The sequence below is a fragment of the Elephantulus edwardii genome, unplaced genomic scaffold, assembly GCF_000299155.1.
Source record: "Elephantulus edwardii isolate Elephantulus edwardi_28Jun2011 unplaced genomic scaffold, EleEdw1.0 scaffold00296, whole genome shotgun sequence".
Classification (NCBI taxonomy): domain Eukaryota; kingdom Metazoa; phylum Chordata; class Mammalia; order Macroscelidea; family Macroscelididae; genus Elephantulus; species Elephantulus edwardii.
The window spans coordinates 2,310,230-2,321,235 of NW_006400046.1; the positions used below are offsets into that span (position 1 = coordinate 2,310,230).

At 53.0% G+C, this 11,006-nt stretch overlaps 1 protein-coding gene across 1 annotated transcript in view; it reads right to left on the bottom strand.

The window, feature by feature from the left end:
• The window catches only part of NFIX (nuclear factor I/X (CCAAT-binding transcription factor)), an 81,256-nt gene extending 70,451 nt beyond the window's left edge, over positions 1-10,805 (bottom strand). Inside the window, exon 1 of the mRNA XM_006900786.1 lies at positions 10,796-10,805. The gene's annotated coding sequence lies outside the window, so the exon portion shown is untranslated. The remainder of the gene's footprint in view (positions 1-10,795) is intronic.
• Positions 10,806-11,006: the final 201 nt, after the last annotated feature.

Below are 11,006 nucleotides of genomic sequence, written 5' to 3' on the forward strand. Positions count from 1 at the left end.
CCTTGAAGGTGGGTGGGAAGGATCTCCCTCACCCATCACTCCCACCCACCCAGCCCTAATGAGGCCAGGAAGCCTGGAGGATGCATGGGGCACTAAGGGAGGGAAGGACAGTGTCTCAATCTCTGTCTTTGGTCTCCTGAGGGGCAGCCGGCACACAGGCACAGGTTGCCTCAGCAAAACTTCTGGAGCCCCAGCCCCAGTGGCCCCCTCCACCTGCATTCCACTGGTGGCGGCTTGTCTGCCCAGACACGCCCCTTAGAAGCCCCAAACAAAAGGGGACTGTCCCCCTTTTGTTAAGCGTTGGAGGCTCCTGTTGGAAGACTACCTGTCCTCCCAGCCTCCTTCCCTGCTCCCGCCCTGACCCGAGTGGGAGACTGAAGCACTCCCAGCTAGCAGCGGAGACTAAAGCCCTCAACCCTCTGAAGAGGAAAGGCTTCGCTAGGACTGCGGTCACCAGCAAGTGCACGGGGTCAGGGCATGGAGGGAGTGGAGAGGGACAGGCCCCAGAGAAGGGGAGAAGAGGAAGAGAAAGGGAGGTGGGTGGGGTGGGGGGAACCAAAAAACGACAACAGGGACAGAGATGAAGACGCCAGGAATGCTGCTTAAAATGTGGGGAAGAAAATAAAGGGAGATTCATTAAATCAAGAAGATTTTAAAAAAACTTGGTAAAAGAGTCCTTTTCTTCATTTCAAAGAAAAACTTCTATATATGACTCTGAAAGTTCACATGGGCTTTTGGTTTGTAGAAAGGAAATGTGTCTGCCTTGGTGAGGGAAAGGTCTTTTTCTCTTTAATTGTTGAGTGAACAGAATTTGATAAAAACCAGCAGTGGTTTCACTGAAATATTTCTAGAAGACTTCTGCCAGTTGCAGCCATTACTAACAGACATGTGCCCCAAAAGAAAAACGAAAATTAGCAGAAAGAGGGAAGGAGGGAAAGTGGAGAAATAGAAAAGAAAGAAGAGCAAAGACGGAGGGAGAGAAGGGCAGGGCGGACAAGGGGAAACAGCCGTGGAAAAGGACAAAGGAGGGCTCTGGGGAATGGTGGAGGACCGAAAAACAAGCTAAGAAAAACGACAGTGAGAATATGAAATATGTTGTTTTCAAAAACCATATAAAACACAGTCCTGTCAACAGAGACTTGATGTATTTTTTAAGGGAAAATAAAGCTATTATGTACAGGACCATATATATGTATACTTAATTTTAAGTTTTTCAAGAAAATAAAATAAGTTACTCAGCCTGAGGATGTTGGGACTATCCCGTGCCTGCCAATGGTGAAACATCTAAATCACAGAAGCTGGATCTTTAAAGACAGTGCCATTGTTAGGAGGTCTCTTTAAAAAACACAAAACCAAAATTGAACCAGAAACAACTCTGAGTCCACATTCTGTTCTGTTTAAGGTCCAAATGTATTCCTTTAGACCCTTGCCACACATGGGCTCAGGTTGATGTGGGTAACTACACACAGGCTGGAGAAATGACAAAAACCTACATAGAAATTACCAAGAAATCCAGTCGCCCTTGTATTATTGTCTATCCACTGTCCGAGCGAGAAAAAGGACCCGAGAAAGATAGATTTCTAGTTAGTTTGCTCCATCCCAGGGATTTATAATTCAGACCAGCCTTTGCCTAAACCTAACAGGGCTCTCTCCCACTGGATCCCAAAGACGGTTTCAGACTCCTGGTCGGACAGAGAAGGCAGAAGACTGAAGAGAGGATGAAAGAGAGGACCCAGCCCGGAAGGAAGGAGAAGCACCCCCACATACACACCTTAGCCTGGTGGTGGGTGGGGCTCTGCAGAGAAAACTCTTCCAAGAGCCTGGAAACATCAGGAATGAAAACCGGAAAATGTACTTTTCGAGGAGGCTCTGAGAATTTGGACAAAGCGGGGTTGTTGTTGGGGGTGTGTTTTTTTGCTGACTCTGGCCAGTTTTCCTCTGCCTCAGAAAAAGGTCAGGCCTGCACTCTGTCATCCTGGGAGAAACCACTGGGCATAGCACCCAAGTGCTAGGTCTGGTACAGGCCCGGCCTCTGACCAGATCACTGTCCTGCTCCATAAAACTGTCCCCCTTTTCCTCCCTTTTTTCCTACTGACTACAGACCGGGAGCGGGAGCACTGGTCTGGGATCTGGCCAAGCAGGCAGGCTCGTTCTGGCTCCAAACATTACCCTCCTCCAGGCACAGCGCCCCTCACCCTCTTGGCACTGAACAAAATATGGTAGAAATAGGGGTATTTGGGGAGATAATATATTCTCTCTGCTGTGACTGGAAATTGTTTCCTTTCATCTCATTTTCTCTAAGAAATGTGAAGCAAAAATCCTTTTTTATTTATTATGTAGTTTAAAACTTGCCTGTGTCACCAAGCAGAATAGCAACCAGAGCTCTCTCCTGCAGACAGGCTACAGGAGGAGTGGACCCTCTGTGGAAAGCGCAGGGTGGTTAAAAGCAAGGACTTCCAGGGACAGCCTCACCCCATCTATCCTGCCTGGGAAGCTTTCACTCCATGGTGGCCAAGGGCCCAGAAGCGGCAAAAACCCGAGGCCAGCGCCACAACAGAAGAGAAATCTGGCAGCAGGAGAGACCAAGGCGTGAGGATGAGGTCTGCACTCTCTCCTTGGTTTGAAAATATCTGGATCACAAAAGAGAAGGCCAGAGCAAAATGCAGAATGTTTCAAATTCCCAGGCAGTTGGTGTCACCAAGAAAAACCCCGTAACTCCACAGAAAATGTAGGGATTCTACAGATGAAAGGTCCCTGCCTCTCTGCTGCATACATCCAGAAACTTCTACAGGGCTCCAATCTGCTAGAACTCAGGGGATGATGGGACAGAGCAAAACCCCTAAGCAGCCAGCCTCCCTGGTCCTCTCTACAAGGCTGGGAAGCCCTGGATACCCTCTCATTCTGTGGGTTCTGTTTCCAGTGTGCCCCCTTCCCTAGGAGGGAAAGGAAAGGAGGGAGGCTTTTTTTGAATGGAAGGATTTCTCCGAGCCACTGGTGCTGGCCTGGCCTACACTCCTGGCACCCACGGCTGAAGGCTGAAGAGAACCGCTTTCTTGCAGTTGCTGCGACAACAGGCTGTGCAGCCCTGGGGAGAAGGCTGGTGGCTGGAAGGGAATATTCAAGGTAGATTTTTAACTGCAGGGAGGGTTAAAGCGAGCTGTGCGCTCTAGGCTGGCCCTGCCTGGGCTTCCCCAAAATGTACAATTTTAGGCATTAGAAGATGGATATTTTTCAATTCCTCAAAAAAAGTCTTTCTTCTCCAACTACTTTATTCTCAGGATCACTGCCAAGGAAACTGGAGAATCTTCATTTGCCTAGAGCCCAGCTCCTGCTCCAGGAGGCCAGCCCTGGGTGCCCGATGCTCAAGCCGGCCCTGCCGCTGCTGCTCCCTTTCTTCCTCACTCTCTCTCCCCCTCTGCGTCCTCCAGCTCCAACACAAACTGTTTGCATGGGAAGTCTCCTTCTATGACCCGATTCAGCACACACAAGTGAAAACTGTGGGCGACAGACCCAACGTCCTAACGAACTTGCGTTAATTAATGCTAAGAAAGAAAAGAGGCGCCCTCACTCTGTTGAATCACGGTTCACTAGCCCTTTCAGTTTGCTGTGGGTGGAGGAAAAAAAAAAGAGGCTTTTTGGTTCAAATATTTTTGGGGGGCGAAGAGAAAACAAAAACACCGCAGAAGGGCAGTGGAGGGAGTAGCTGTCAATACCTGCCCAGAGGAGCAGAGGCAAAGGGGGCCAGGCAGGGGGCGGCCAGCCTGCCTCCCCCAAGCTTCCAGCCACAAGCAGTGCTGGGAAGGCCGACACAGGGAAGAAAAAGGAGGGATTATCAACTGATCATAGGTCTGGTCTACTAAATTCCAGAAGTTTAACTATCAAACTGTAAGATGCACTTTTTTTTTTTAAAAAAAAAAAAGGGGGGGGGAGCCCAAACTCAACTCCATTTGAGTAGAGCCGGGAAACAGTTTTTAACAGTGCAGAAAACTGAAATATGGATGGCAAGAGTACAAAAAAAAAATTTAAGTGTGTAGAAAAAAAGAAGAGGTGGTAATGGAGGGGCAGCGAGAACAGCTGCAATTTTGTTTTCCAGATGCTGACAGCAAAATGTAATTGGCAAGTAACTTTCTCTTTCCCTGCTTTTTACCCGTTGGTCCTGAAATGCTGGAATCTCACAGCTCTGGCTAAGTCTGCAGGTGTCCTTCTTGGCGCTTCATATGCAAGGACAGGTCAGGAAGAAGCCTCCCTGTCACAGGCCTCCAACAAGCCTTATTAGCCTCTAAATTTTCCCAAGGTATACACTCCTCACAATTTTAGGTGAGTAGACCCTAAGAGGAGGCTAGGACACTTTTACTTACAGTATTGTTAGGATTATTCTCATTACTGTCCTGTAATCTCCAGCCTTTTCTTTTTTTTTAAACTTTGAAGGAGGTAGGCCTTACATTTCCCCTTTTTTTTTTTAATCCTTTTAACTGAGGCCTGGCATGGAAAAGCCGACACACTGTAGGTGTGCCACCCGGTACATCTCACAAAGTGAACACACCCGGGTAACTGCACTCAGATTAAGAAATACATTTTCAGCACTACTAAACCGACCTTATGTTCTGAAACCATAGAGTTCTCATAGTTTATATAGCTTAGAAATAGCTCCAGCCCACACCAGAAGTGTCAAACACGAACACCGCTCTACACACACTATATACACGGCTTATAGAGCAGGCCAAGCTATTCGTGAGACCACAAAAATGCTGGTGGAAAGAAGTCCCCACATCCTCAGAATGCTAAGGGGCTTCAACACCTCTCTCAGAGCTGGGCCCAGCTTCTCCCTCTATCAACTGGACAACAACCGCAGCGGGTTCTGCCCCCTCAAAGGACCTGTGGTGGGAGCCCAATCACCCAGGAGCTAAAAGCCAAACAGCTGAACAGCTGTAATGACTGAGAGGGTGCAGGGGCCCCTCCCTCTTCTCACCCTGCTTGCCGGCCAAGTGAGGAGTTGGGGGGTCTTGGTATGTGGGTCAGTGGGGAGGGTGAGTCTCCAAGAGTTTCTGAAGGCTCCCAGCCCAGTACAACAAAGTCTAGGAAAGAAGGGAGAGAAAGAAGGGTGCCCAGAGAGTGAGAGAGCAGGGGTCTAGGCCGAGGGTCCTGGGAGGAGAGACTGCCATCTCTCCCCACCCCTTCCCTGGCTCCAGCCCCATCTGGCTCCTCCCTCACTTTGACTAGCACTAAATTGATTTAATAATTTAAAAATTACTTTAAAAAAAAAAGTAGGGAAGAGAAAGCACTGAAGGCCAAATAACTCCCACAATATCTTGCATTGGAAGTGGGGGGAGTCTCTGCTTATGTAAAAAAAAAATGAATGCAGGGGCCTGCTGAAAAGTCCAAACACTAAATAATGAGGAAAAGAGAAATGCATTTAATTAAAAACACCTGAAGCAAATAACTAACTCCTTCTGCAGAGCAAACGTGCCCCACAGCCACTGGGGCCTGCCCATGGGCACCAGCCTCCACCCTCATTTCTTCTTGGATTTTCTTTCTTTCCTCGTAGGGAGTCTGTCCAGGGCACTCATGGAAACCACCTTTTCCTTCCAAGAGGTCTGCCCACACTTGGGGGAAAGGGCCCAAGGCATATATTTCATCCCGCCCAGACCTTAACCCCTTCCCCAATCTTCATACTTGCACAGGCTGTACTCTTGTCACTGCTCCTGGACCCTGCTCCCTCCTTCCCCAAATAGGGAAACTTTTGGGCGGTTGTGGAGGGCACTGCCCTGGGGCTGAAGTTGGTCCCTAGGCCCAGCCCAAGTGTGCAGCTCTCTCCCCCACCTAGGTACCAAGAGCCCAGAAGTGCCAAGGCAGTCTTGCAAAGAGAATTTTTCTTTTCATGTCGAACGTGTAGGGTTGGGAAGCTGAGAAGAAAAGCACTGTTTGGTTTCATTTAAAATATGACCAGGGTTTGTGCAGACAATTTTAGAAATACAAGGTCCTTTTTAAAGAGGGGAGGGGAAGAAGAGCACAGGGTCTCCGCTAAATTCTGCTTCCCCACACTCTCCCACCAGGGTCTGACTCGACCGCCTGGGAAGCGCGCCCCTGGCTGGCACCTCGGTACCAGAGTCCGGTCTTCTTTTCTTTCTTAAATCGCTCTGGTGCAAACCAGGCAGTGGGTCAGGGCCCAGAGGGGGGGAGGGACGAAAGGGTGGTCTCTGAAAGAGGAAAAAAGAGTGAGCAGGGCTCCAACACCAGGAGAAGGAGCGGTGGGTCGCAAGTTTCCTGCCTGGTGCCAGTTTGGGGATTTGCGAATCAGACCGGAGCGAAGGGAAAGCCAGGCGGGCGAGAGAGAGAGAAAAAAAAGCCCGCATTAAAACTAACCAGCCCTGCAGAAAAGCGAGTTTTCTACGCTGAAATAAAACAATGCCGAGGAGAGAGGGGAGTGGAGAGAGGAGTTATTTCTCACTCTTTAATTATTCCAATGCTTAGCATTATTTAAAAAAAAAAACCGCACACATTAGCCAATGATATATTCTAACCCTCAACAAAGCTGGTATTTTTCTCTGATTACAGACTTTGCCGTGGCAAACCCGGGCTCCGACGACAGAGGCAGCGCAAAAGCGCACTCCTAAATGAGACACTATTTTATTAAAATCATAATAGTTCTTGCATTTCTATAGCGCCTTTTCAGCGCTGGAGATCCCAGATGCCCCATGCGAGGTTCTGCAGGGGAACCAGCCACCGCAAACCCCGAGCCGAGCCGAGGCAGGGGACTCTCGCCAGCTCCTCCGAGCGTCAGGGCCATGGATATTTTTCTTTTTTTTTAAAAAAAAAAAAAAACCCCAACCTGCCTCCTCACACGCTGCTGCGGCTTCTTCTTCTTTTTTTTTAGGCACTAGAACCTAATTTTTTTTTAAATTTCTATTATTTTAAAATAAGGAAACTAAATATGATCTGAGAGTTTGGGGTCAGGGATCTGTGGCTGGGAATGGCAGTTTCTGCTTTCGGGGTACAAAACACAAGGTCAACTGCCACCCCGAGTTCCCTCGCGGGCCTTGCTGGGGGAGGGCTGAGTCAGCTGCACGTGGAGAAGGAAAAGGACCTGCCACCATCAAAGCGCAGTCAAGTAATTTGGGTGCGGAGAAGTGGGGTTTATGAGCGGCTTCGCAGTGGCCAGGACGCCCTTGGGCGCTTTCTTGGAATGGCTGGGGCTGGGAGGAGCTGCTCTGGGTTGGGGGGTACCTGCTGAAAGTATTTCAGCCTACTATGACCGGCCTCCTCCAACAGGTTAAGCTGGCGCGCACGTGTTCCTGTCTCCACTTTTCCATCCTCTCTCCGGGCCTGCCCCGAGATGGTGCAAAATGACATGTAGCAATGTGTTGGGAGGCCCAAGAGCCCAAATTCATAGACCCTTGGAACTGACAACCCGAGAAGGGGTTGCTCAGAAGAGATGGAGGAGGGTCAATTTTGCGTAAAGGTTTTGTTGTGCGGGCTTTGGGCTTCTGCCACCCCCGCGGCCTGCACGCAGGGGAGGGACGAGTGAAAGTGCATTTTCAACCACTGAGTCACTTCTCTTTCCGTGCTCGCTGCAGGCCAAACGCCCCCAGCCCGGCCAACAAACACCACTCAAGCCCTGGTCAGTTTCTCCGCCTCCCCCCGCCCCCCAAAGAGGCGGCTGGAGACAGACGGAAGGTTTTGAGACCCCGCACGCACCCTGCGGAGGGGACAAAGGCCCTTCTCTGGACTGAGTCAAAGTCACCCTCAGCTCCGGGGCAACCAAACTCTAAAGACCTCGGAGCCGTCCAGGAAGAACAGCAACCACCGCCGGGAGCCGTCCAGGAAGAACAGCAACCACCGCCGCCGTAGTCTCCACTTCCAAGCGCGCGCGTGTGCACCACCCTCCGCCCGGCGTCAAGACGCACGGAGAGAGAAAAGGAGGCCAAGGCGGCCCCCATGTCACACCACGTGCCCTGGACCCAAACCGCGCAAAAGTCGCGGCGAAGCGACCAGTGAGGCCATAAAAAGACAGAGTCAGCCAAGCAGCAGACCCTCGACGGTCCGCCAAGGGAAGGTGTATTTTGGGAAGATTGGTGCGAGAAAGGACGCAGCCAGGCGGGAGAGAGCAGCGCCCGCGCCCCTTGGGGTCCAAGACCTACGCAGACTCGGAGAGGTCCTGAAACCGCCAGAGAAAGACATTGGGGAGGATGGGGGGTCGATGGCGAATGGTCGCAGGCCTCGTCTGTGACCGCCACCGCTTCACATTCTCTCCCCCTGTCCTCTCACCTCTCCGCGAGGGCGGTGGCTGGCGCTCCCTTCGTCAAGCCCGAGAGTGGACACGGGGCGAGCGGGTCCTGGGCGCTCCCCCCATCCAGAGCCTGGACCCCCGCTTCTCGACCTTCCCGCCGTGACGCACGGCGGTGCGCGCACCGCAAGGCCTGAGGCACCGCACTTTCGCAGTGGGCCTGGGCTCCGTCCGCGCCCTCGAAGGCTGTGCGGTCTCCTTCTAGCCCGCAGTGAGCAGTGCAAGTGACCCGCGACGGCAGCACCCATATTCCAGAGTGGAGAGGAGCACTTCGACCTCCGCTATCTGGTCCAAGGAAAGGTCTCCCCGCACTCACACCCCTATCCACCCATGTCCACATCCCTGGCGTGAGCCTTTGGGGCGGGTCTGGGATATTACACGCGTGAAGGACACTCCTGGGAGGCTGCAGTGAAGAATCCACAGGCAACACCTCGCGAAAGGCACAAGCTGAAGCCAGCACCTGAGCACAGGCACCCTGTCCTCTCTGGGGGGATGTACATGCGTTGGACGTGACTAAATACACACATAGGGACTAGAGGACTGGGGACTTCTCCTCTGGGGAAACACCGGGTCATGGAACCTTGTTTGGCCCATGGAGCATGGGTTGGAGCATGAGAGTGCAAGTGTTGGGCAATGGGGGCCACTGGAGGGATTTCTGGGACACTCCTCCCTAACTCTACGATGAGACTTTAAGCTATCTCCTACCCCTCCACTCATCTTCCTTCTGGAGAGGCCTGTGATGCCGCAAGGAGCCCACCTCCATGACCTTGGCGAGCCTAGGGAGAAGCCTCAGGGCCTGTAGCAGAGATCGAGGTACTAGGGGGACAAGTGGAAGTTTCACCCGAGAAAGGGGAGGCATTAAGGGGGGGACATTAAATAGCCTCTTTGTGGAGAGGAATTGCAGGCCGTCACTCAGGATTAATTTAAGCAGCAACAGCAAACACACCAAAAAGCAATGTCTCGCCGCCAGCACCCACCCCCGCGATTGTGCAGCGGGATTCAGTAGTGTGGCCGGCCCTCCGGGGGAGGGGTCCCCGGCTTGCAGGAGCGTGGAGTGTGGGCGGTGGGAAGGGTGAGGGCTATTCCCCTATCGCCCCAAGTGCCTCCCTGCCTGGCAAAATGAGTTTTGCAGGTTTGGGACTGAGCCCGAGTGGGGGTGGTAAAAACCAAGTACAAAAGTGGATCGGGGAGGGGGGGGCGGTTCTTACATATAAAATATATAAAAGGTACAAATTTCAAATATAAATATAGCTCATGCAGGGGCGCCACTGGGCAGCAGTTCTGGGGCGTCTCACCTGCGCCCCAGGGACATTTGGGGAGGCGGTGTTCGGTGCAAAGTGGGGGAAGTGGGGATTAGGCCTCTCTTCCGAGCCCCTCCCCCAACTACCTGAATGCGGTTTTGGAGCCAGATGCCCCAGGCGTCCTGGCAGGTGTGTGGCTCACGTGAAACACACGCGTGTGCAGGCTGGAGATGTGCGTGCCCGCGTGGGCCAGAGCCACGTGCGTAGGCACCAGCGACTCCGGCAGGCTCGCAGCCCCCCCCCCCACCCGCATGGGGGCGAGGGCACCCAGTCTAGGTGGGAGGAGGTTGGTGTTTAAATGCGTGGAGTCGTCCCCGTAGGTGCGTTAGGCCTCAAGTGTTAAGTGCATACAGACATGCAAAATATGCCAGGGATCCCGCTGGGGCGCCGACAGGGACGTGCATGCCCATGCTCAGGATCGCCTGGAGGGTGCAGAGCAGCAGGGTGGCTATAGGCCTGTGCACCCCTGGGTGCCTTGCTGGGGCGTGCGTTCGCCCAGGTGCCCCACGGGGTTGACGCGCAGGGGTGCGCACATGTAAGTGCGCGCGCGCCTTAGGCGTGGCCACGTGCTCCAGGGACTCCGTGAGAGCCCAGCGGAGCCCGGATCTAGCCCCTGTAGCAGGCCAAGGGGCAGGGCCGGCCGCCCAGCGGGCCCTCAGCGGGATGTCGTTGGAGCCTTGTTGGTTTTGGCCCTGGCAGCTCCAATGGGGGAAGCCCCAGGGAGCGGGCGGGGGTGGAACAAAGACGGGGGAAATGGGGGGTGGGGAGGCAGGCTGCAGAGGAGGAGGAAGGGCCCAGGAACTCTGAAGAGGGGTGGTGGGTACAGTGACCTGAGGCACCTGGAGTTGGAGTCCCAGGAGCCTAGGATGGGGACAAGAGATTTGAAACCCCAGGATTTTTCTGCCTTCCAGACCCAAGCCCAGCTCCCATATTCTGTATAGAATCCTGCAACCCCAAGGCACGTGGAAACCTCAACCTAACAGCGCTCACATGTTGATGAGCGGGCACCCACGCACGCCAGAAAAAAACAACAGACATTCCAACCTGGGCCCCACTGCCGCTCTGTTTTCAGTGCCCACCAGCTCCTGACTCTAAGCCAATTTTGGGGGCTGAGGCTTTGGGTAAAATGGCAAATGGCTAAGGCCCCCCTGCAGATGGGGGTCAGTCAGCCCCCTTCCCCTGATTCTTGTTGGCCTGGGCTTCTTGGGACCTCAGTGTCCCTACCTCTGAAATGGAAAGCGGATTCCCCTGGGGGGGGGGGTGAGGTGTTGGGTGGACGGAATGGGCAGGAAAAGGCTGGGGGCCTATTTAAATCTTGCTTGCCCCAGGGCCTAGCTGATTACTTCCTATTGGCTGAATACTTCCTGCTGCCTCATTTCTAGCCCCATGACCTTGGGCACTGCACTTAACCTTGCCGCCTC